Source organism: Lytechinus pictus, chromosome 14 (genome assembly GCF_037042905.1).
Source record: "Lytechinus pictus isolate F3 Inbred chromosome 14, Lp3.0, whole genome shotgun sequence".
NCBI classification, from domain to species: Eukaryota; Metazoa; Echinodermata; class Echinoidea; order Temnopleuroida; family Toxopneustidae; genus Lytechinus; species Lytechinus pictus.
Genome location: NC_087258.1, coordinates 22,925,793 through 22,931,792, shown reverse-complemented (window position 1 = coordinate 22,931,792; position 6,000 = coordinate 22,925,793). Strand labels below are relative to the sequence as shown.

The window sequence follows — 6,000 nt, the reverse complement described above, 5'->3', positions numbered from 1 at the left end:
AGTTGAGAGTTAATACGATGATGGTCGAAATGATGTCAAAAATAAGAAAGAGAAAGCATTGTCTTATAACGTTTCTCTCCTATATTTCCTTTCATTCCTTCTTTTTTTTTTTGGGGGGGGGGCTGGGGATTCGTTCTTTTTTATCACTAAAGTGTACTTGATATTTCATGCGAGGTGGTTCCCCATTGCTGTTGGTAAATTGTAATGATGATCATGCTAATGACGATGATAACAGTTATTTAATATTATATTGTAATCCTCTTTCCCCCTTTTCCTTTCTTTCTCTTTTTTTCCAAAAAAGCTAGACAGTCATTTCACAAAGAACAATTAACATGGGATAATATTTTTGTTCCTGAAAGAGCGAAGAACAATTTCCCTGCGATAAGTAGTATAGCGCCATCTTGAGACGTGATCATCACAACTGGGCGTTGTGGCGCACGTGCGCCTGTACTGTAATCCAAGCTGCATTTCAAAGTTTCAAATTGATGCAGCAGCGCAGGGGTTCGAAGTTCGGCACACGTATATGGTTGACGCTCCCACATCGCTGCGAAGCACATCGATGAGAAGTACATTGGCTATAGGCCGATATTTCATTGAAATCTTCAAAATATGAAAAATCTGGTAAGTCCCTTGTTATTATTACATATCATTTTAGATATACAAATCCTCTTTTGATGTTCTGCGGAGTTAAATTTTGAATGCCAGTGTCGGGTGAGGTACCTCACCCCGCCTCACCCGCTTTCCTATAGCAGTGCTTAAGGCCTTCACTACAGCGGTGCGTATTGGAGACTTCGGTCTATGTAGGGACTCGGGAGGGATTCCGTGAGGCCAGACGAAGTCTCAGCGGAACATATCGTGACCAAAATAGACAGATTTTTCGGTCTAATTTTTGCAAGCCTAGGCCCTATAAAAGGCTATGTTATTTGCTGTATTTGCAAGGCCCCCTAGAATTGAAAACTCGTTGCCAAACACAAAAAATATTTTCAAAATTAAAGATTTGAGTAGGGCCCTACTCTCTCTGGTGATAGTCTCTAAATGGAAGACGGATCATTCATCTGTTTTAATATTTTTTGTTACGGTACAGTAGATTCTATGCCTAGACTAGAGTCTAGACTCCTAATCATATTTTAATTTAAGAATTATTTTTACTATTTGTTCTTGTGTGCTGTCATCATCGGCCTAGTTTTACTAGTTTTGTTATAATAATAATATTTTAAGACCTTTTTTTACAATTTGTGTTGTGTACTGCTAAGTTTCACTTCACAGCAGGTCTTATTTACATGCTATTTAGTCTGTTTCTGTCTGGGGCATGTAAACAAACAACTATTCTACTAGTATTTTGTAATAAATCTAGAGGTACTCTACACATTTATCCAAAAGAAAATAGAGGGGTTAAAACATTGTACTAATGACAGAACAGCTCTTGCGTGGGTGGATCTAGCTTTAAGAGCGTCGTGATGAGAAAATTTGTATATCATTTTTGATATGGTCTTCATGACACTTTAAAGTCTTGGTTAAAATTTCTTGCGGGCTCATGTAAAGAAACGGCTATTCTAACATTTTATAAAAAATCTACACATTTTACAAAAAACTAGAGGGGTTAAAATATTTTACTTAACTTCCGAACACTTTTTGCGTGGGTGGATCACATTTTTCATTCGGTGAAAAGATGAAAAATAAGTAACAATTCTTATTCAGTGCTATGGTTTTCGCTTCAATATCCACGTGTCACCATGTTTTCATGTGTTAATTCTTGCCGTCGCAATACTGCCATTTGCACAACAAAGAAAGCCAATCTCGCCCATCACATGCACTAGTCTCGATCTTCGCGTACACGTGCAGAATATTTCGTTAGGAAAAACGTAATGGTTACACGTGGGGTTTTCTAAGCAAATATTTTGCACACCTTCAGATCAAGACTAGTGCGTGTGATCGGGTAAGATCGGCTTTCTTTGTTGTGCAAATTGCAGTATTTTACAGCACAAATTAACACATGAAAACATTTGTAGATTTTTTACAAAATGTAAGAATAGTTGTTTGATTCATGACCCGGGCAGGAAATTTTAACCAAAGTGTTAAAGGGTCTTGATCATCATTTCAAGAATCATATAAAAAATTTCATCATCACGATGCTTTTAAATGCTAGGGTGGATCGCATTATTCATTCGGTAAAAAGATGAAAAGAAAGCAACAATTCTTACCCAGCGCTGTGATTTTCACTTCGATACCCACATATCGCCATGACTTCATGTGTTAATTTGTGATGTCACAATACTGCCTTTTGCACAACAAAGAAAGCCGATCTCACACGATCGCACGTACTAGTCTTGATCTTCGCGTGTGCAGAATATTTGTTCTGAAAAACCCAATGTCGAGTTTTCCAAGCAAATATTTTGCACACCTTCGATGATACTTATCTGGGCGACAAAGAGCTGATTAGTTTTTGTTCCCAAGGTAGAAGGTCAAAGGTCATAGAATTCAATAAAGTACATAAGAAATAGATCATTTTCGCGATAAATCAATAATTCTTTGATGGATCAATTGCAAACTTGGCTCATTTGGCACATACAAGTGGTGATGAACTGATTAGTTTTGGGGGTCTCAAGGTTAAAGGTCAAGGTCATAAGAAAGAGACCGCTCTTGCGTTAACTAAAAAAAATTGATTGATCAACTTCAAACTTGGCTCATGTGTACATATGCAAGTGATGATTAGCTGATGATTTTTTTTATTTCAAGGTTAAAGGTCGAGATCATACAATTAGAAAGAATACATCAAAAATAGACCGTTCTTGCAATAACTTTAAAACCCTTTGACAGATTAATTTCAAACTTGGTTCATATTAGCATATACAAATGACAATGATCTTAAGATTTTTGGTCTCATGGTAACATGGTTCGATCAACTTTACATGTTTGATTTTTGGGGAAATAGTTATTTGACAAGACTTCATAGTCACAAGATCAAAGGTTTAGTATTTTTTTAAACTTTATTTGAACAGAAACTAGGATATATTTCTGGTCTTGCACTGGCGGAGGCATGCATTTCGACCGCACACGGTTGAAGATTCGTCAATTTTTTGTTTACCATAACTTGGAAACTATTTTACTCATATTTGAAACTTGAATCATGGACTCGTTACCAAATGACAATGATCTGATTCATTTTGAGGGTAAAAAGTTAGGGTTACAAATTCAATACATAATATGAGAAATAGATTGTTTTGCAATAACCTGAAAATCATTCCAAGGATCAATTTGGAAGTTTGATTACATGTGCCCAGGGATATGACATTTTTAAAATTAGTTTTCAGTTCATTGGGTCAAAGATCATGATTATGAATTCAATGTAATACATAATAAATAGATTGTTTTTATAATATTACATTTACTTTTTCATGCATCTAATTGAAAGTTAATTCAAAATTGATAAGAGGGTGACAATGACTTGAAGGTTACATGTTTGAAAAAATTGCTTTATCAATAATAAAACATTATTGGAACACTCGAAAACAAGAAGCTTGGGAAATTTATGTTTCTTTCTATTTTCTCTACAGCTACCCGTAAACAGACAAGAACAGGTGCAAGCTCTATGTAAAAAAAAATAATTAAAAAAAAAAGAAGAGCAGTGGGTTTGAGTATGTATGTGTTATAAAAGCATTTATTTTTCTCTCATTTTTTTTCCCCATTATAGACTACCTAAGTTACGGCATAGACTGTTCGTTCCTGTATTTTGCTGGACATTAGAGTAAGTATGCATGTACAGTCAAAATTCATAAAAAGATCTGATATAATAATATTCCTGATAAAAGAAGATAATATTTTGGTCTTGGCTCTTTATATTCTTTTGTTTTTTAACCCTGATATAACAAGACTTGTGCTATTATTTCTCTTTCTCCCCCTGTTTTTCTTTAATCTCTCTATCTCGTTTCTCTCTTGGTTAAAATGTATACATGTAGATAGCCTATCGAACCAACTTTGAAATAATAGTTTAAATAAAAGAGATTAATTCATACATGAACAAGCAATACACTCTTCTGAAAATGGTATGAATTTGTATTTAATATTGTGAGTGGCAAGTCACGACTTGAAAAGCATTCTACTGATCAATTTTCGAAAGTTTGATCATATGTGATAAGGGAGTGTCAATTATGTAATTACAGTGGAAATTTGGTATAATGAGGTCCTTGGGTACATCAAAATTTCCTTGTTGTAGCGGGAATGTCATTATATCAGGATTAAAAAAAACAACAGAGTAATAAGAGTTGAGACCAAAATATTACCTTGTTATATCAGGAATATTATTTTATCAGATCTCTTTCTAACAAGTTTCTACTGAACTTTTGGGAGTGATGGGTCAAAGGTTCAAAGTAAAAAAATCTATAAAATGCATAAGAATGGACTTTTTATGCTTTCACCCATTAAAAGTGGATGCTGGAAGCATTATGTATTTGGGTTGTCCGTCCGTCCATCTCTCCCATTTTCACTCTCACGATAACTTAAAAATTGGTCAACTGATCAACTTCATACTTGGCTCGATATTTATCTTGGTGACAAAGAGCTGATTCGTTTTTGGTTCGCAAGGTAAAAGGTCAAAGGTCATAGAATTCATTAAAATACATAAGATATGGACAATTTTCACGATAAATCTGAATTCCTTTCAGAGATCAATTGCAAGCTTGGCTTGTGTGTGCACATACAAGTGATGATGAGCTGATTGGTTATAGGGATCTCAAGGTTAAATGGTCAAGATCATAGAATACATAAGACTGTTCTCACGATAACTCAAAAAAATCTGACGATCAACTTCAAATTTGGCTCATGTCTGCATATGGAAGTGATGATGAACTGATTATAATTTGTTTTCAAGGTCAAGGGTTGAGGTCATACAATTCAATAAAATACATTAAAAAATAGACCGTTCTTGAAATACATGTAACTCTCAAACCCTTTGACAGATCATGAAGGTTGTTGACAATGTCACACTTTTAAATTTTCTAAATTAATGAGGTACTATCTAAGCTTTAAATTGAGAATAATTTCATACAATAAAAATGAGTTAGAATTTTGACCCTATTTTGGACTCGTTGTCTTCGTTTCTCTTGAAATAGCCCACATACTCATTGCAAAATGACAATGATCTGATTGATTTGGGGTAAAAAGTTATGTTTACAAATTCAATAGATAACATAAGAAATAGATTGTTTTTGCAAAAACTTGAAAATAATTTTAAGGATCAATTTGGAAATTTTATTACATATGCACTGGGATGTGACATTGATGAAATTAGTTTTCAGGGCCATTGGGTCAAAGATCATGATCATGAATTCAATATAATACATTATATATAGACTGGTTTTATAATAACATTTACTTTTTCATGCATCTAATTGAAAGTTAATTGAAAATTAATTAGAGGGTGACAATGACCTGAAGGTTACATGTTGTGAAAAATACTTCATCAATAATAAAACATTATTGGAACACTACAAAAAATTTATGTTTCTTTTTATTTTCGATACAGCTACCCGTAAACAAACAAGAACGGGTGCTAGCTCTGTGTAAAGAAAAATAATAATTGTTTTAAAAAAAGGAGAGCAGTGGGTTTGAGTATGTATGTGTTATAAAAGAATTTATTTTTCTCTCATTTTTTTTCCCAATGTAGATTACCAAAGTTACAGCATAGCTTGTTCGTTCCTGTATTTTGCTTGAAGTTAGAGTAAGTATGCATGTACAGTTGAAACTCATAAAAAGATCTGATATAACAATATTCCTGATAAAACAAGGTAATATTTCGGTCTCGGCTCTTTATATTCTTTTGTTTTTTAACCCTGATATAACAAGATTTGTGCTATGTTTTTTCTTTCTCCCCGTTTGTCTTTATCTCTGTATCTCGTTTCTTTCTTGGCTAAAATGTATACACGTAGATAGCCTATCGAACCAGCTTTGAAATAATAGTTTAAATAAAAAAGATTAATTCATAATGAACAAGCAATACACTCT

The 6,000-nt window shown here is 33.7% G+C and overlaps 1 protein-coding gene across 8 annotated transcripts in view; it reads left to right on the top strand.

Annotated features, from left to right (window-relative positions):
* Nucleotides 1-484: 484 nt before the first annotated feature.
* The window catches only part of LOC129284016 (uncharacterized), a 28,142-nt gene continuing 22,626 nt past the window's right edge, over nucleotides 485-6,000 (top strand). For 5 of the 8 annotated variants that reach the window (XR_010295621.1, XR_010295620.1, XM_064109055.1 and 2 more), the window contains exons 1-3: nucleotides 498-621; nucleotides 3,692-3,745; nucleotides 5,663-5,716. The gene's annotated coding sequence lies outside the window, so the exon portion shown is untranslated. Of the gene's footprint in view, nucleotides 622-3,691; nucleotides 3,746-5,662; nucleotides 5,717-6,000 lie in introns of all 8 variants that reach the window. The other 3 variants (XM_064109053.1, XM_064109054.1, XR_010295619.1) reach the window with 2 other exon arrangements.